The sequence below is a fragment of the Lactuca sativa genome, chromosome 9 (genome assembly GCF_002870075.4).
Source record: "Lactuca sativa cultivar Salinas chromosome 9, Lsat_Salinas_v11, whole genome shotgun sequence".
Lineage (NCBI taxonomy): Eukaryota > Viridiplantae > Streptophyta > Magnoliopsida > Asterales > Asteraceae > Lactuca > Lactuca sativa.
The window spans coordinates 201,576,145-201,597,681 of record NC_056631.2 but is presented as its reverse complement, the minus strand read 5'-3'; positions in this window follow the sequence as shown (position 1 = coordinate 201,597,681).

Below are 21,537 nucleotides of genomic sequence, written 5' to 3'. Positions count from 1 at the left end.
CATAGAGTAGAGAAGAATAAATACGTACCAGCCACCACGTCTGGCGCTGCCCGTGCCTCCTCGGTAGTTAGCTGAAATGCACGACTCTTATGGACGGTCTAGTTACAGTGAAAACAAATCATGTTCTTCACAAGGCAATCCCTTATCAAGTGGCCTTGCTAACAGCATGCATAACATCCCGTACCCGAGATACGACATGCTCGATTGTGCACCCTACTACACTTGGCACACCTGCCCCGACCCTGCTTTCCCTTGCTGGAAGTGTCTGAGGTCTTAGGCTTCTTAGACTAACCTACTGCTGTATGTGCCTGCTCCGGCTTACGCTTGGTGTGGAAGTCCAACTCCATTTTCGTTCTCGGGCCTTCTCTACCATCTCATTCAGGGTTTTGCACCCTATAAAGCTCACAAAATCCCGAATATCATCCCTCAGCATGGAATGATATCTCATCCTCTACATATCCTCATCGGTAGCGTACTGCAGAATCAACAAAGCTCATTCCCAAAACTTGGCGGTGATCTCCGCCATAATTTTGGTAGTCTAATGAAGGTCAAGAAACTCCCTCACAAGTCGTTGCACCTCAATAACTGGTGCAAACTCCAAGTCGAACCGCCGAACAAACTCGACCCATGTCATATCAGCCACATCGGCTGCTCCCACCTGACTCGTAAGCTTGCCCCATGTCACACCCCAAAACCAGGAATGGCATAAACCTTCTGGGGCGGAGGACGTCATGTCAAGTATCACAACAACGCAAGGTAGTAAACAAGCAACAACATCATCCATTGCATTAATAGTGTAATTCGGATTACAAGTTTGTTCTTTCATATCATAAACAACCTAATGAATGTTCAAAATAAAAGACGAGTCTCGACTGCTTCGTCTTCACAAAAACTGGTCGTCGTGCCTGTCTATTTGTGATATGAGAATACAAGTTATTTTGAAAGTGAGTATCAACCAAAAAGCTGGTGAATTCATAAGTATTTATGTGTCTTTGTCTTGTAAAAATTGTAAAGGAAAGACTTGTAAATGTTTGAAGAAAAGTTTTTATAAGTATGAAATGTTTGTAAGTAATTGTAAACATTTGAAAAACCCTAGAAAATCTCATATTTCCTACTAGTATAAAAAGTAATCTTCTAACAAGACCTAACTGTTTTGAAAGTAGTCTTCTACCAAGACCTAACTGTTTTGAAAGTAGTCTTCTGCCAAGACTCGATTGTTTTGAAAGTAGCCTTCTACCAAGACCCGACTGTACGACTATTATTATTATTCTTATCTACCTCATCGATCATGTGAATATGCCACATAGTAAAGGTACTAATAATATATTAACTGGAGTTTTATATCCTTTTGTAATTGTCGTAAGTACTATAGTATTTTTAATAAGTGACTACTTTTGTACTATTTTGCCTTAATTGAGGGTTAAGGCATAATGTGATGGCTAGATCCTATGCTAAACGCTCCCTGTCAAAAGATTATGGGAACCAAACGCGACCCCTTCAATGACTGCAAGCCGCGAACATCCACATTACTATGATCACGTATACCCAATATAACTATCACAATGCATTGTGATTCATTTGTATATTTAGATCCTTGAATTATTCCATGCAATAGCACCTTGTTATGTCTATTCTATTATCATGTATTGTAATCCTATTTATGTAAGTGTATCTATGTAAGCGTATCTATATAAAGGTATTCATGTAACATATAATGTACTAGTATAGACTCATGAATGAACTGACTCTTGTGTGATTCCTTGTACTTGGAATGGTAAGTAGTATCTCCTAACTATACCTATATTAGTTACTAATAATGTACATGTATAACCGAAAGTATGCCTTTGCTACCCAAAGCTACTGAACTGACTGAGGAAAATTTTATGTCTATATATGTATACCCTAAAGCCACACCCAAACGAGGAAAAGGAAATAAAGTGAACTAGCCTTCCTAGGTTCTTTAAACATTACTTATATAGCTATACATATATGGGCATGCATTTGATAATATATAAGCATAAAAGAAGTTTTGTAAAACCTTTGAAAAGTTTAATACTAAGAAACGATGACTTGATGTCAGTTTATAAAACGATTTGAAAGTATTTTGTTTGATAAGACAATTTAAGTATAAGGAAGACCTTTGTTTGAAACTCAGTTGTAAAAGAGTTTAAAAGGAAACATACAATATGTAAGACAGTTTAATAAAGAGTTTTAAACATATAAAAACATTTAAAAAAGTCATTTGAAGAAATCTGTCTGGTAAAATAGTTAACGTATAGTAAATCCATATGCATGCTAGTTATTAATCACATGTGATTGATATAATAACTAACCATGATTCAACTTGTATTCCCCCCATAAAGCATTTATAAACATTTACAAAACATTTAAAAGCTTATATAAGGGGTATGAACTCACCTGTAGTGAGTGGTTTGGACGAACGGATTGAATAGGATGCTAAGTGTCAAGTGAAGACTTGAGCACACACAAGGATCCTAATTAACATATAATAAGACATATATGTATTCAATTAGTCATTAAACAACTAATTAACCAAGGTAAGACATCCTAAGGCATGTAAAACACTCGATTTAAGTAATATAAGTCCTAAGGATTGCATCTAAGGTTTGTAGGACTTGGCTATTGAGTTTAGGGTTCAAGAGGACCCTATATGGGAGTTTACGGTTTTGTGACCATAAATCATTGAGTTTACAGTTGTAAACCCATGAGTTTATGGCCATAAACTCATGCTCCTTTTACCACTTTGTGATTTGAAGCCTCATAAGTTCTTAGAAGCATTTCTACTTGAAGTATAAGCCTATGGAAGGTATTAGGGCACCATTTCACTCCTAAATGGAGTTTACTGTCCTTAGACCATTTTCCTTTGGGTTTACGACCGTAAACCCATATGGTTTATGGTCTTTCGATGTTTTCAATCCCTTAACTCATCAAGGAAGGGATCTAACCAAGTTTCCAAGGCTTAGGAGGGACTAGGGCACACTTTGGCACCCTTTTTAGGGTTTACGGTCCAAGAACATCTTGGACCGTAAACACCTTTGATCTAGTGTTTCCTTGGTGTCATGTTGATGATTAGAAGTGTAACAAGTCTTATAACAAGCCTAGGTAAGGGTAATTACTATGTAAAAGCTTGAAAAGGTGCTTAAAGTCCAAGAACACTAGTGTGTGTTCTTGGTGTTCTGGGTGAAACTTGAAGATCTACACATTTGGAATGATTTCATGGATGAAATCATGTAAGATCACGAGATTAAGATAGATATAAACTAAACAAGGAAGAAAACACTTACGTTCTTGAAGATTTTGGAAGAACTTTGGATGATAATTGAGAGAGAATTGGTTCTAGACTTCGAATTGTGAAAAAAGCTAACAATAACTAAGTGTCACTTATATAGTCATTATGGTTTATGGCCCTAATACCATTTGGGCTGTAAACTCCAAACTCTTGGAGTTTTTGGAACTTTATTGATGCACAATAAACCCTAGGGCATCCTCTCTCCTGATTTCTCTCAAAGTGCTAATCCTAAAATACTCAAACTTATTCCAAAAAGCTTGGAAATTAGCAGAAACTGTACATAATAGAAATTCCGGGTTGTCACATCATCCCCCCGTTAGAAGGAATTTCTTCCCGAAATTAGGATTTAGGTAAAGGAGTAAGCATGAATAATCGAGACATGAATTAGGGATACTCCCTAAACGATTGATTCTCTTGCTCCCAAGTGAATTCAGGTCCTCGGTTGGGATTCCAACGAACCTTCACTAATGGTAAACGGCTATGATTCATTCACATGCCCTCTCGGTCCATGGTCATTACGGTTCTTTTACGAAGGTGAGGCTCTCGTTGGACCTGATCTCGTCGAGTGGGATTAGAAGAGTCTCGTCAGACGGATACTTTTTCAAGTTCGAGACGTGGAGGGTAAAACGTACGTTACTGAGTTTGCGGGGTAGGTTAAGTTGTTCGGATGGTTCTTGTATCTCCATAGGTGTTAGGCTGTAGGGCGATCTGGTTACAGGAGTTGTATTGGGTTCTATGTTTTTTTCGCATGACTATGCGATTACTCGTAGTCTTAGGCAATCTTTGTCCTGAAGTTCATATTAGACGTCATACATGGTTCATCAATCACAGTCTCGCGTATACGAGTCGTATATAATTAAGATTGAAAAGGTAGTCGAAGAAATGATTCTTCTTTAAGCTCACATCCCAACGAGGAAAACAAGTTAAAGTGGAATCATCAATTCTAAACATGTAGAACCTTGCTTATATAGCACCCCTGTGTATACAATCTTCAGCGATAGATCAACCGTAAGGGTCCTTGGTTTGAACTTGACGTACTCTATGAGTGGTACTCCGGGGAGGTTTGCTGAGGTTTCTTCAGAACAGATAAGAAACATGAGGTACTCTACACATGAGTACTTCAGAGTTCTGGAATGACGGCTTCGCTAGAAAGGCGATTTTGGAGAAAGAGATGTGCACACGACCCTGGTATTGCACGGATCGAATTGACTCAAGTTATACGATAATGTCGGACTTACTTGGAATTTAAGACATTAGACTTGATCATAAAGGCGTTACAGACAAAACCCAACAGTGTAACTTTTAACAGAGATATAGTACTATGGATTTACTACAAAACTATTGCTGCAAACTAGGTATACTACAAAAGACAAGTATACATAGCACGAGGCTCCCTTAACTGACAGGATCTCGCAAAAGATAAGACTCAAGTTGCACTAGTTTTAAACAATTTATAAGTCTGTTACAACGATCGCCTTGGATACTTTAACGAGGGTTCAGAGTAGTCTCTCCTGCGACAGTGATACTTAGTATCCTCCCGTCTGAGTCAGAGTTCTTTGTTATTGGACAATCCGTTTTGGGGTGTCCAATCTCGCCACATTGGTGACATATATGCCTTGTACTAGGATTGGTGGTGGAAGTGATGTGTTGGGTTGGAGTTACGTGGACGCGGGTGCTTTTGTTTTTCTTCCTTTTTGGACAATTCCTTTTATAGTGTCCAGTCTCACCACAATTATAGCAACCCTGGCTCGCTCTGGTGGTGGGGTGGTTCCACAGAAATGGGCAATGTGTCCCAGTCTGTTGCAATTGATACATTGCGATACCTGGTAGGCTCCATTATCATGATAGCTACACTTGTTATACTTCGGGAGTGTTCCCTTATATCGCTTGCGTTCCTTTTGGTCTTGACGCTTCCGTTTCTTGAACTCTGAGTTGTGGCTTTGGGTGTTTGTGACTGTTACTATTTGTTGATTTCTCAGATCGTTACAACGATCGGTATTGTCAGCTCCTTTGCCAATCTTGTTTGCATTGTCAAAGATGAAGTGTGCAAGGACAGTTGTCACGGGCGCTGAGACTGCAGCTTGAAACGTAGCATCGTCGATATGAATGATGGGGGTTTCATTGTTTGGCTGACTACTTCCGGATGATGACATGATTCTGTAACATGAAAAAATAAGGAGTTCGTGAGCGATTATGGTTGAACCTAGATGTAGTCCGATCGTTCATGTAAAGAGTAGAAGTACGTTCTCGGGGGTTTTGACCTACATCCCTATGATGTAGTCCTAGTACAGAGTAAAAGTAAGTTCGTAGAATGGTCACAAAATGCTTAACGTCTAAAATAGGGCACCATCGGTTTGGTAAATAACATGATTCAACCCTAGAAAAAGAATTGGGAATGATCCATGAGCTAATTTACCCTAGTCCAACAACTTGACTAGAGTGTTCAGGTAGACTCCTAGGATAGCATGACGAAAGTACTTGAACAAGGAGTGACATAGAATTTAGCCAACTGTCAATTGTTGGGTTTTGAGCATTCTAACACTCCTAAGTGTACATGCAACCCTAAATACCTTGGATCTATGTTTTCTCTATTATACATGCAAATAAGAACTTCCAAGGTATTATCCTAATCTAGCATATAAAACAAAGAATATAACAAGATAGAATACATACCTCTTTGGTGTAGAAAGTCTTCATGAAGCTTGAGTGCCTAGTGCCCCAAGTGTGACACCTCAAATGGAATCACAATCATCAAAACACTTAGAATAGCTTGAGAGAATTCTACACTTCATGAAATCGGCTAGCCCTCTCTAGAATAATACTAGTGTCCGATTTTGCCAAGAATAATATCTTTATATAGTGTTACAATTAGGGTAAACTCCTAATTGTCATGGCTTTCCATTTCCTTGGATCAATGGGTTCAAATACACCATGGAGCATCCATGGACCATCCTATGGGGTTTAGCCCAACTTGATTATCCATGGAGCATTAGCCCACTATACAAGTATGGATGATTTACACAATCAACCCATATATTTAATTAGTCTTCTTTTGATTACTTAATTAATCCTAGATTAATTCTTGATCAATACTAATTAAATAATCTCATTATTCTTATTATTAATATACTAGAACTTATAATATATTAATAACCATAAGTGTATTATTTCTCTCATTTAGTCTATCCAAGTGCATGATGGTATGCAACCCAAATGGACCATGCCGGGTCGGGTCAAGTCTTACCAATTATAGTTATGGACTTAGACATTAATCCAACATCAATATCATTGATGTTTAAGATGTAATAAGTTCGAAAAAAAATTGAGCTTGTCTTTGGTCTTACATCACATCTGGGGTAGAAACGTTTTGGCCGCATAAAGGCCTAACTAAAAGTACTTACAACACAAGATAGTTACATAGCAAATGCCACATAGGACAGAGACAGGAAAACGATTCCTTTAACGAGGAAGGAAAATAAATCATTTCCTAATGGTGACTGTCATCCCTCTGGTGAACTCTTAGTTCAGCCAGTTGACGTTCCATGTCAAGCACGTCTCTTTCGTACACCCTCTAGCGTACTTGGAGCTCTATGACTTTGGCTCGTGTTTCAGCTAGTACTTGTAGCAATGTCTCATGGTCTCTCTCAGATCTCTCCTGAGTGTGTTCAAGGCGATTGGTGCGGATGGTATGCATTATTGCATTGGCATCAACCTCTGTGATACGATGGAGAGTTGTCCTGCCCTAAATCTCATTTTGGGCAACTCTACGGACCAGAATTGGAAGAATTCTGTCTGCTAAGCTTCCTTCGCCTATGTTGTAGAAGCTTCGGTCTCCATTAAATGGTATAGGTTGATCATGCTCTTCGCTCCATGTTTCCAAGCATTCTACCCAAGGAGGCGTCGGGCCATGAAAAGTCGGATGAGGGTTAGGATTTGGAATGGGAGCTACTAGGCACAGGTTCTTCACTTTAGGCTCGGAGTTATCCTCATCCAAAAGGTCTTCAGCATGGTGATCATTTAAAGGGATTGGATGATCATTCTCGGGTTCTTCTCCAAACCATCCAACATTGCCTTCGTTTGGAAGGTATGGGTTGCCGTGGGGATGGAGTCCAGCCATGTTATCTACGCGAGAATTGGGGTAAGAAAATAATTATTAGACGAACAATCTAGATAATTATTAGATAATCTTCATTAGTTACATCACTATTTGTAAAGTGCATACCAGTTATATGTAATCAAAATAGGATATGCCTTAGAATAAGTGACGTTAACTCCAAATTCTCAAGAAACTAGGGTAAAGCAAAAATTTCACAGATTCTAAGTCTATGACATCCTAGTTACATATAACCTTAGTGTATCCACTTAGCAACTATCAACTTTGTAATGAAGATTACTTTTAGTTCTCAAGTAACTAATTATAGTAACACAAAATACTCCCATAGTATTTTAGACTTAGGTTCTGTTATAATGTTCTCATTGTGGTAATGTTGGTAAGTTTTAGACTTGTTGACACATCACAACCATTCTTGGGCATGTGCTAATCACTCCTCGGACCAACATAGTTGATCAGGCTATGCCACTCCCCGTACTGAACATACATCCCCAAGCTTACCTGTGATTTTCAACAATCGTAATACTTTTGGTCTTTTCATTGTGACACACATTTTAGTATGAATGCAGGCATGTATACTTAGTTAAATGTTTTATTATTTAAAAGTATAAACTCTTGGTCTGAGTATTTTTAATCCCTTTGTTTTTATAGTTAGTATATCTTTTATGGGTTGATATACTCAATTCACTATAAACAATGCTATGATACCAATCTGTCACACAAAACCAGGAATGGCGGAAACATTCTAGGGCGGAGGACGTCATGTCAAGTATCACAACAATGCAAAGTAGTAAACAAGCAACAACATCATCAATTGCATTAATAGTATAATTTGGATTACAAGTGTGTTCTTTCATATCATAAACAACCTAATGAATGTTCAAAATAAAAGACGAGTCTCGAATGCTCCGCCTTCACAAAAACTGGTCGTCATACCTGTCTATTTGTGACATGAGAATACAATTTATTTTGAAAGTGAGTATCAGCCAAAAAGCTGGTGAATTCATCAGTATTTATGTGTCTTTGTCTTGTAAAAATCGTAAAGGAAAGACTTGTAAATGTTTGAAGAAAAGTTTGTATAAGTATGAAATGTTTGTAAGTAATTGTAAACGTTTGAAAAACCCTAGAAAATCTCATATTTCCTACTAGTATAAAAGGTAATCTTCTACCAAGACCTAACTGTTTTGAAAGTAGTCTTCTACCAAGACCTAACTATTTTGAAAGTAGTCTTCTACCAAGACCCGATTGTTTTGAAAGTAGCCTTCTACCAACACCCCACTGTTTTGAAAGTAGCCTTCTACCAAGACCCGATTGTTTTGAAAGTAGCCTTCTACCAAGACCCGACTAGATGACTATTATTGTTATTTTAATCTACCTCGTCGATCATGTGAATATGCCACATAGTAAAGGTATTAATAATATATTAACTGGAGTTTTATATCATTTTGTAATTGTCGTAAGTACTTTAGTATTTTTAATAAGTGACTACTTTTGTACTATTTTGCCTTAATTGAGGGTTAAGGCATAATGTGATGGCTAGATCCCATACTAACCCCTCCATGTCAAGAGATTAGGGGAACCAAATGCGACCCCTGCAATGATTGCAAGCCATAAACAGCAACATTACCATGATCACGTATACCCAATATAACTATCACAATGCATTGTGATTCATTTGTACAACTAGATCCTAAAATTGTTCCATGCTATAGCACCTTGTTATGTATGTTATGTTATTGTGTACTGTAATTGTATTTATGTAAGCATATCTATGTAAGCGTATCTATATAAACATATTCATGTAACATGTAATGTACTAGTATAGACTCATGAATGAAGTGACTCTTGTGTGATTCCTTGTATTTGGAATGGTAAGTAGTATCTCCTAACTATACCTATATTAGTTACTAATAATGTACGTGTATAACCGAAAGTATGCCTTTGCTACCCAAAGGTACTGAACTGACTGAGGAAAATTTTATGTCTATATATGTATACATGATATATAACTAATATTTAAATGACATTCGGATGACTAACTGATACCCTAAAGCCACACCCAAATGAGGAAAAGGAAATAAAGTGAAATAGGCTTCCTAAGTCCTTTACACATTACTTATATAACTATACATATATGGGCATGCATTTGATAATGTAAAAGCATAAAAGAAGTTTTGTAAAACCTTTGAAAAGTTTAATACTAAGAAACGATGACTTGATGTTAGTTTATAAAACCATTTGAAAGTATTTTGTTTGATAAGACAGTTTAAGTATAAGGAAGACCTTTGTTTGAAACTCAGTTATAAAAGAGTTTAAAAGGAAATATACAGTATGTAAGACAGTTTAATAAAGAGTTTCGAACATATAAAAACATTTAAGAAAGTAATTTGAAGAAATCTGTCTGGTAAAATAGTTAACGTATAGTAAATCCATATGCATGCTAGTATTTATCACATGTGATTGATATAATAACTAAACATGATTCAACTTGTATTCCCCCCTCCATAAAGCATTTATAAACATTTACAAAACATTTAAAAGGTTAACTAAGGGGTATGAACTCACCTGTAGTGAGTGGTTTTAATGAACATACTGAATAGGATGCTAAGTGTCAAGTGAAGACTTTAGCACACAAGGATCCTAATTAACATATAATAATACATACGTGTATTCAATTAGTCATTAAACAAATAATTAACCAAGGTAAGACATCCTAAGGCATGTAAAACACTCGATTTAAGTGCTATAAGTCCTAAGGATTGCATCTAAGGTTTGTAGGACTTGGCTATTGAGTTTAGGGTTCAAGAGGACCCAATATGGGAGTTTACGGTTTTGTGACGATAACTTATTGAGTTTAAGGTTGTAAACCCATGAGTTTACGGCTGTAAACTCATGCTCCTTTGACCATTTTGTGATTTGAAGCCTCATAAGTCCTTAGAAGCATTTATACTTGAAGTATAAGCCTATGGAAGGTATTAGGGCACCATTTCACTCCTAAATGGAGTTTATGGTCCTTAGACCATTTTCTTTTGGGTTTAAGACCGTAAACCCATATTTTTTATGGTGTTTTGATGATGTCAAGCCCTTAACTCATGAAGTAAGGGATCTAAGCAAGTGTCCAAGGCTTAGGAGGGACTAGGGCACACTTTGGCACCCTTTTTAGGGTTTACGGTCCATGAACATCTTGGAACATAAACACCTTTGATCTAGTGTTTCCTTGGTGTCATCTTGATGATTAGAAGTGTAACAAGTCTTATAAAAAGCCTAGGTAAGGGTACTTACTATGTAGAAGCTTGAAAATTTGCTTAAAGTCCAAGAACACTAGTGTGTGTTCTTGGTGTTCTTGGTGAAACTTGAAGACCTACACATTTGGAATAACTTCATGGATGAAATCATCTAAGGCTACTAGATTAAGATAGATATAAACTAAATAAGGAAGAAAACACTTACTTTCTTGAAGATTTTTGAAGAACTTTGGATGATACTTGAGAAAGAATTGGTTCTAGACTTGGAAGTGTGAAAAAAAAAACCTAAAAATAACTAAGTGTCACTTATATAGACATTAGGGTTTAGGGCCTTAATACCATTTGGGCTGTAAACTCCAAACTCTTGGTGTTTTTGGAACTTTATTGATGCACAATAAACCCTAGGGCATCCTCTCTCCTGATTTCTCTCAAAGTGCTAGTCCTAAAATACTCAAACTTATTCCAAAAATCTTGAAAATTAGCAGAAATTGTTCTGACTTCTATTGAAGTGAAGGGTTATACAGAATAGAGATTTCGGGTTGTCACACCCCACCAATCCCGAGCCCTGTATCTCAATATACAAGAAACAAATCCCACCTTTGCCGCATCCAGTATAGATTTGGTGCGCTGGGCATTCTCGATATTCGCCACCCAACGTTGGGCCCCAACATGACCCGTAACAATCTCAGCCGTCAATGCCCTGAATCTCTTCTCCATGATCTCCAGCATGCCCTCCTTGACCATCCCAAAAATGACTGGGGTAGCGTCAAGGATGCCCCTGGTAACCTCAGCTGCAATAAGCTCGTGCAGCCTCTCATCAATCACATCGGTAGTGTCGCCTGACCCTGCCCCGGATCTAGATCCCGATCCTGATCCCCCTGCTCCAAATCGTGTCATCACCATGCTGAACTATAGTGTAATAAATCATAACAGTCAGAATTTCCATACAAGGGATCTTCCCACCCCGGTCCTCCTTGAAGTTGTTGGATCTAACATTGGTTCGGGTACAGGTCATGTGCTCCCAGTAGTACACGCCCAATACTACCTTCCACACCTACCTGTACCCTTCCCCACTGCTCTACCTAATAATTCCAATTCATCCCACAACCAAACCAAATCCCACAACTACCGTGTACATCAATCTCAGGATGTCCTAAGGTTTACCCTACTCATATCAATCAATCAATCATAACAGGTTGCCTTCATGCATGCAAATTGTACACAGAAAAGGATCGAATAGTCCATAGGACCACAACCAAACAAGGAACATGAAATAAGGCCAAATCAATCATTCTGAGGCTATAAGCTCCTAACCGTATACAATTTTAAAAGCATACACATAGTAAGTTCCATACGATCATCAAAGCTCAAATATCAGTATAACATGACTAGCACATTGGGGAACTACTTACTTGGATCAGCTAATCACGCGCGCTACACTCTCATCTTTTTCTTTCTTTCAAAATCATTTTTATGTCAATTTTTTTGAAACACTTTTACCATTTCCTTAGTTTGAGTCATGACTCACCCGAGAATATGCCTGTATCCCTCAAACCAAGGCTCTGATACCAACTAGTAACGACCCACATTTTTCAAAGAAATTTTTCATTTTTAATTAGTCAATAACATGAAGATCTAAATAATTGTTTTCAAATACACCATCATTACACATTATTTTAAAAACATGAGAGTGTCCCCAAATCATATCGGAAAAGAGAGATAGAGTGCACGCCGCATCATCGCGCCTTACCTTTGCCCTTGGGCTCCGATGTACCTGAAAAAAATCCAGAACGTTAAGCTGAAAGCTTAGACAGAGCATACCCCACACAACATCCACATGCCATATTAGCTATAAAAGCTATCTCTACCACATAATACATATCGATTAGCTATAGTAACTACCTCTAACACATACCATACATTAGTTAGCTATGACAACTAGATCTACCGTTAGCTGTTACACCCCCAAAACTACTTGGCGAAATCATTTGGGGGTGGAGGACGTCATGTACAATATCATAACAATGCATAATAATAAAACAAGCAACAACATCCATTGCATTAATAGAATAGTTAAATACATGTGTTCTTTAGTAAAGTTTAAATGATACCAAAAATGTATAAACAAAATAATGTCGACTTTTGAATCCACCTCGTCTTTCAAAAGCTGCATGGGTGTACCTGTCTAGTGGTTCCCTAAGAATACAAGTTATTTGGAAAGAGAGTATCAACATAAAATGTTGGTTAGTTTATAAGTATTTAGTGTCATTTAGTAATTTAAATCCTTGAAATGTTTGTATTAAAAACCTTGAAAAGTTTGTAAAGTTTTCCCAGAAAATCCTACATTTTCTGCTTATAAAGAAAAGTGGCCTTCTACCTGAGGCCCGACTATTTACATGTTTGTTCTTGGATAAAAATGCAATGTTTGCATATATACTTAGAATAGTATAGAAAAATATAGAATTACTTTATATCTATGTAACAGTATGTTTATACCATTTATTACTATCATCTATTAGGAAAAATAGAATGTTTTAACCCAGCAGTACCACTGCTGAAATAAGAAATGATAAAAATGAAGACTCATAGTCATATTAAATGTACTATATGCTTTTCGGAATTCTTATTTTCCTTTAAAACTGATTTTGTTAATTAAAGATTTAAATGTGATGTAGTTTTAACCATGCTGATTGATGGCTGAATACTCGACGAACTTTTGGTGCCGAAAAATAATAAGGTGACATTTTTTTACCCCTTGGCCTTACCGGCTGAGACTGTAGCTAGTAGTTGGGTGTGGGAGTGTCTGTCCCATATAGATCTATACACATAATGCCCGCTCTACCTCCAGGAGACTCTGGTTAGAAGGTGATACAACCATGTATTGTTGTATCATGAAGTAGTATTTCACATTCTAGTTATCATGTTCTTTCTATACTTGTATATATAATTTATATGTATGTGTTCTTTCCTGTTCTTGTATATGTATATGTTCTCCCCCGTTCTTTGTATATGTAGATGTATATGTATATGTTCTCTTCCGTTCTTTGTATATGTTCTCTAAACTATACCTATTATAGTTTACTAGCAAGTTTAGTTTGTTCTCAACTTATAGAAGGAGTCAATTGTTCAGCATGAACAATTGAGTTAAGTATACTTTTTAAAGATAAAATTTTATTAGTCATATACGCATTTAACATGTATAACTATGAGTTAATTGACAGTCGGACTAGTGTATCCTACCCTAAGCCCACAACCAAACAAGAAACAGGAGTCAAGGTTATCAGTAATAGTCATAAGTCAATTAAAGCATACTTATACACTAATACATAAATGAATATTGTTTTGAAAGTAAAAAGAGTTTGAAGAAGAGGTTAAAGGTAGTTACAAAAGAGTTTTACTAAAAAGTTTAACAATGTTTTAAAGGGAGTTTGAAAAAGAGTTTTAAATGAGATAATTGACAACTGTATAAATGTTTATACTAACATAATTTAATTGTGCTCAACTTGTATTCCCCCCTAAAAAGCATTTGAAACAATTTAAAAAGGTTGATTGCATGGGTATGAACTCAACTGTAGCGAGTGATTTGAATGCAAGATCGGTTGTAGGGTGGTAAGTGTCAAGTGGAGTCACGAACAGAAACGGATCCTAATTAGCATATAATAACACACATATAGCTATCAAATTTATGTATATCACAACTATTTATGCTAGGAAACCACCTTAGGTACTAGGAAACACTTATATTGAAGTGTTACAATCACATAGGGTTACATCTAAGGGGTTTACGGCCACACAATGGTTTGTACAGCCAAGGTGTGTATGAGTAATGTGTATACGACCACATGGGTGTACAGTCATGGTGTGTATGGCCGTAAACTCATGGAAGAAGTATGCAAAAAAGGAGTTTTAAGGTCCTATCTAGCATCAAGGAAGTGTTCTTGGTCCCATGATTAGCTTTAAGGGAAGTTAAAGGCCAACTATGAACATTAACAAGGGTTTACGACCCTATGAGGTGTGTACGGCCGTCAACCCCTCATGTTCATGCTAAGATGGTCTGTTTTAAGATGAAAATCAAGTGTTTCTAGTAGATAACAAGCATAGGAAGGAGTTACTTATGATTTAGAAGCTTGATGAGGGTTCACAGCCACCAAGAACTAGTGTGTGTTCTTGGTATTCTTAGTGAAAGATGAAGATCTAGCCAAATATGAAATTTCTGGAATGAAACATGGAGTTGTCACTAGATAAAGAAATGTCGCAACAAAAGATTAGAACACTAAATCAGACCCTAAACAATGTTAAAAGATAGCAGAAACAAGTCTGACTTTGATTGGGTTGAATGGCTTATACAAAAGAGAAATTTCGGGTTGTCACATCATCCTCCCGTTAGAGGGAATTTCATGTCGAAATTAGAGTTTAAGCAATTACAAGTAACTTAAGAAAAAATATGAGGATATTTTAGTTTCATTTGATCCTCGTACTCCCAAGTGAATTCAGGTCCCCGCTTGGCATTCCAACGAACCTTCGCTAGCGGGATGCGACTTTGCTTCGTTCGCTTGACCCCTCGGTCCATGATCTGTATTGTTTTTTCCACGAAGTTAAAGCTCTCGTCAATATCGATCTCGTCGAGTGGGATTACAAGAGTCTCATTGGATAGGCACTTTTTCAAGTTCGAGACGTAAAAAGTAGGATGTATATTACTAAGTTTGCGAGGTAGTTTGAGTTTGTAAGATACAGGTCCCATTCTAGAGATAGTCTCGAAAGGCCCTATGTATGTTGGATTTAGCTTTCCACGCTTTCTGAAGCGTATCAAGCCCTTCCAAGGTGAGAACTTCAATAGGACGCGGTCACCAACCTGGAATTCCAATGGTTTCCTTGTATTGTCTGCATAGCTTTTCTGTCGGTCTCTAGAGGCTTTCAATCGGTCGCGAATTTGAACGATCTTCTTTGTTGTTTTCTGTGTGATTTCCAGACCTATGAGAGTGATGTCAAGAACTCGTCCATTAGCTAACTGGGTGTCACCCACTTCAGCCCAGCACAGAGGGGATCTGCACTTCCAGTCATAGAGGGCTTCAAATAGGGTAGCCTTTATGATTGTATGGTAACTGTTATTGTAGGAGAACTCGGCATGGGGTAAATGGGTATCCCATGCCTTTCCAAAGTCTATAACACAGGCTCGCAACATATCTTCCAATGTTCGAGTTGTCCTCTCACTTTGTCTGTCGGTCTGCAGATGGTAGGCTATACTCATGTCCAACCTAGTTCCTAGGGAACTTTGTAGAGACTGCCAGAACCTCGAGGTGAGTTTAATATCTCTATCAGAGATACCGGATATGGGAACACCATGCAGTTGTATGATTTATCTAATGTAGGTTCTTGTTAGTTTCTCCATCTTGTCAGTCTCTTTGATAGGCAGGAAGTGTGCGGATTTTGTTAACCTATCTACGATCGCCCAAATGTTGTCGAGACCACCCGTTGTCTTGGGTAACTTGGTTATGAAGTCCATCGTTATTTGCTCCCTCTTCCATTTTGGTATCTCCGGCTGTTGTAGTGAACCTGAGGACTTCTGGTATTCGACCTTAACCTTGGTGCAAGTAAGGCATTTACTCACGAAGGTAGTAATCTCTGCTTTCATGTTAGGCCACCAGTATAACTTTTTGAGATCCAGATACATTTTATCTGATACCGAGTGTTGTGCGTTTCAGATATGACCACGTCTCTGAAACCACCGTGCTTCGGTGTCTAGATCCAGTTCATGAGATATAAGGCTCTGTCACACTTAGCTTCCAAGTTTTTATCCATCCCTCTCAGGGATTCACTTGCCACATTCTCCGGTTTCAAGGCTTCTAGCTGAGCCTCCCTGATTTGTGTGGACATATGTGAATGGATAGTCATAGTCCATGATTTGACTTTATGACCAGAATATTCTTTCCGACTTAGCGCCTCTGCTACTACATTGGCCTTTCCCGAATGATAACGAATTTCGCATTCGTAGTAATTGAGTAGCTCGACCCACCGTCGTTGTCTCATATTATGCTCCTTTTGGTTGAATATATGTTGTCGGCTTTTGTGGTCTGTAAAGATAGTGCTTTTTGTACCATACATGTAATGTCTCCAGATCTTCAGGGCAAATACGACTGCTCCTAACTCAAGATCATGCGTGGTGTAGTTGAGCTCGTGTGTCTTTAGCTATCTTGAGGCATAGGCAATCACCTTACCTCGTTGCATAAGAACACAACCAAGCCCGTGGTTGGATGCATCGCAATAAACCACAAAGTCTTCTATCCCTTCTGGGAGGGATAGTATTGGTGCGCTGCAAAAGGCTTGTTTCAGCGTTTGGAACGTTTTTTCTTGTTTTTCTTCGCAGTTAAAAGCCACGCCTTTCTGGGTCAATGTAGTGAGTGGTTTTGCGATCCTAGAGAAATTCTGAATAAATCTACGATAGTAGCCAATGAGGCCTAGAAATTGACGAATTTCCATAGGCGTCTTCGGTGTTGACCAGTTCTTAATCGATTTAATTTTGGAAGGGTACACATGAACTCCTTCTTGACTAACAACGTGGCCCAAGAATTCGAATCTTCGAATCCAAAACTCGTACATTGAGAACTTCACGTAGAGTTTCTCTGATCGTAATGTTTCCAAGATCTGACGTAGATGCTTGCTATGCTCTTCCTTACTACGAGAGTAGATAAGTATGTCATCAATGAGCACAATGACGAACTGATCTAGCTAAGGAGGACATACCCTATTCATTAAGTCCATGAATACTACGGGCGCAATAGTCAATCCGAATGGCATAACTATAAACTTTTAGTGTCCATAATGAGTTCGAAAGGCTGTCTTTGGGACATCCTCCTCAAGCACTTGTAACTGGTGATACCCGAATCTCAGATCTGTCTTTGAAAAGTAGCTCGCTCCTTGGAGTTGATCGAAAAAGTCATCTATGCGAGATAGAGGGTAGTGGTTCTTTACAGTACGTTTGTTCAGTTCTCTGTAATCAATGCACATTCAGAACGATCCGTCTTTATTCTTTACGAACAAGATCGGTGCTCCCCAAGGTGAGAAGCTTGGTTTAATAAATCCCTTGCTGAGCAGTTTGTTAAGTTGACCGGATAGTTCCTGCATCTCAGCTGGTGCTAAACGATATGGCGATTTGGCTACTGGGGTAGCCCCTGGAACTATGTCGATTCTGAACTCGACTTGGCGTTGACGTGGTAATCTTGGTAGTGCTTCTGGAAAGATGTTGGGAAAGTCGCGTACTACTGGAATGTCCTTTAGGTCTTTCGTTTCTTGGCTCAAATCGACTATATGAGCATGAAATGCACGTATTCCTCTCGTAGGTAATTTTGGGCTTGCATGCTCGATATGATACGAAGGTTCGCATTTGGTTTGTCATCGTAGATCAATAAGGTTTCGTTATTCAGGAGATTTAGACGAACTGCCTTTTCAAAACACAGGATATCGGCACGATGGAGACTCAACCAGTCCATGCCCACAATGACGTTGAAACTCGTTATTGAGATAGGCACGAGGTCAATCGAAAACAAATAGTTATCTGGCATGAGGGTACAACCTAGTTAAATCTCGTTAGAAATCACGGTCTTTCCGTTATCCATTTCTACGGGAAAGGTTTCTTTTAGTGCTTGCGGTGCTTGATTAAGTAAGTGTTTAAATTTTTTGTTCACGAAGCTCCTTTACACCCCACTATCAAATAGAATACATGCACATGAGTTATCAAGGAGAAACATACATGTGACCACCGTAGGGTTTGTTACAAGTTCATTGTGACCAATAGCAAGTAGTCTTGCTGCTCCACCTGCATTTCCAGCCTTAGGGCAGTTTCTTTTGAAATTCCCCGTCTCGCCGCACCCATAGCAGGCCTGGCTTACTCTTGTACCAGGGACCTGGGTGATTGGTCTTGGCGATGCTTTGCAAAACTGGATAGTATGGACCTTCCTGTTGCAGTTGGTGCAATGCATTTCCTGGCAGGGGCCGTTGTGATGGAAATTGCACTTGGTGCACTTGGGTAGACTCCCCGCATATTTCTTTACTAGTACAGGGGCAACAGGGGTTGTGGCGGCACAAACAACCACAACCTATTGGTTCTTGGAAGAAGGTTGAGCTGATTTGCCTTTCTTTTGGTCCCAACGCTTCCTCTTGTTGTCGTCCACTTTGGCTGGTGCTGAGGCAACAGTTGTAGTTGTTGTTGGAGGAGGGACCCCGTGATCGATAATCCTTTGGGCCAATTTCTTGGCACTATCAAAGGTTTCAGGGTTCGATGCCAGGATGTTTCCCTGATATGGGGGATACCAAACCCCAGATGTATCTCTCGATCTTTCTGCTTTCGGTGGGGGACCATATTTGGACATAGAGTCACCAAATCGCTGAATCTGGTTATATAGGCCACTATATCGGAACCTTTCATCTTAAGGCTCCAAAGTTCCTCCTCGAGTTTTTGAACTTCACCCCTCGGGCAGTACTCCTTTATCATTACGTCCTTCAGTGTCTCCCAGCCCATTGCATTAGCCACTACAAGGGAGAGTGACTTGATATGGCCATTCCACCACATCAGGGCCCTTTAGGAGAAGGTGCATGCAAAAAACTTTACTTTGCTTCTTTCAGGGCAAGAGCATATCTCAAAGATTGACTCCGTTCTTTCGAACCACTGAGACAACGCAACGATTCCGCCGGTTCCGTTGAAGAATATTGGTTTGCAGTTGATAAAGTCTTTATAGGTACACTCATGTGTATGCATTTGGCTATCACCATGATTAGAGTTGGTACCCATTCCTGCTCCACTGGCGCCACCGAGTTCACCTGCATCATGGTTGCGGTCACATCCATGGTCACAACAGCCTGGTACATCACCGCATCGAACTGCGGAGGAGGTGGTGGTGGAGTTTGATTTACAGGTGGGTTTCTGTTTGGATGCTTGCGAGGAGGCATCTTTTAGCTATAAAAGATAAGATGATAATAAGACTTCATTATAGCTAGCAAGGTAAAATATAGTGCCGGAATAGAGTTTGATAGAGATGATCACTTAGCGGAACTATATCTATCATAATAGATGGTATAGAAGTTACAAAGAGTTCAGAAAATTTGACCTTGGAGTAGATCTTAAAACATAACAACAGAGGGAAAGTTTGACAACATAAGAGTTTAGTGGAAACAATACATGAAAGATAGGAATATTTACATAAAAGAGTGTTATATAGAGCATCTACTAAGGCTATTCCTTAAACCAAAAGGGAAGGACGATTGGACATCCTTTTTAGTGGCGAAGGGCACCCATCAGACGAAACCTTAAGTTAGCCAACTAGCGCTCCACGTCAATTAGTTGTCTTTCATACACAGACAGATGGGCTCGGTTCTCAATGACATCGGCTCGAGTTGCAGCTAGCTCTTGCTGCAGGGCCTCATTGTTTCTCATAGCCCTCGCATAAGCAACTTCGAGATTGTGTATTTGGGTTGTGTTGGAATCTGAGTCTACCTCAAGCTCTATAGTTTGCTGAATGGCCGCCATGCTTAACTCCACATTGCGGTCCACTCGACAGACTACGATTGGAAGAGCTCTGTCTGTGGAGCCTCCCTCATTCACATTGTAGAAGAGGCGATCCCCATTGTACGGGCGGGGTTGGCCTTGCTCGTGGATCCACCTATCTAGACTTCCAACCCACATAGGCATCGGGCCTTGAAAAGACAGACGAGGGTTAGGATTTGGGATTTGAGCCACTAGGGGTAGGTCATTAACCTCTGGCTTGGAGTTAGAATCCTCCAGAAAGTTTTTTGCGAAATCATCATCCAAAGGGATTGGATGATTCTCTTCTATCTCGTCATCGAGCCATCCACCATTGCCTTGGCTAGGAAAGTACGGGTCGCCCGAAAGATGGAAACCAGCCATGGAATCTATGCGAGAAAAGGGATAAAAGATAGTTAATAGGTGTTCTAATCTAATGATACTTATAGGGGAGTGATCCTTATTAGTTATTTCTATAAATAAGTAGTGCATACTAGCTATATATAATTTCTGAAATAACATAGACCTTCGAAAAAATAACCCAACTCTAAGTCCACAACCAAACAAGGAACAGGAAGTAAAGCGATAGTCATACATTCTAAGTCTATAGAATCTTTAATTATATATAACTTTAGCGTATACACTCCATACTTATAGACCTACTAATAAGAGTCCTTAGTTTTCATAGAAGTTAATAGTAGCACAAAATATCCTATAGTATTCTATGTTTGATTTATGTTCTCGCTAAGTCTTTATGGATAGTTGGTAAGTTTTTAGAGTTGTTGCAACATCACAACCATTCTTGGGCATATGCTAATCACTTCTCGGACCCACATAGTTGATCAGGCTATGTCATTCCCAGAACTGACCATAAATCCCCAAGCCTACTTGTGCTGTTCAACAATCGTAATACTTTTGTTCTGTTCTATTATGATACTGACTCTAGTATTAATGCATGTATGTATACTTTTAGTAAAATACTTGTATATATGTTTAAAACTATAATTCTTGGTCACAGTGTTTTAATCCCATTGTATTTATAGTTGTATATCTTTTATGGGTTGATATACTCAGTTCACTATAAACAATGCTCTGATACCAATCTGTCAGACCCTAAACCAACTTGGTGGAAACATTCGGGGGTGGAGGACATCATGTACAATATCATAACAATGCATAATAGTAAAAAAAGCAACACCATTCATTGCATTAATAGAATACTTAAATACATGTGTTCTTTAGTAAAGTTTAAATGAAACCAAAAATTTATAAACAAAATAATGCCGAGTCTTGAATCCACATCGTCTTTCAAAAGCTGCATGGGTGTACCTATCTACTGGTTCCCTAAGAATACAAG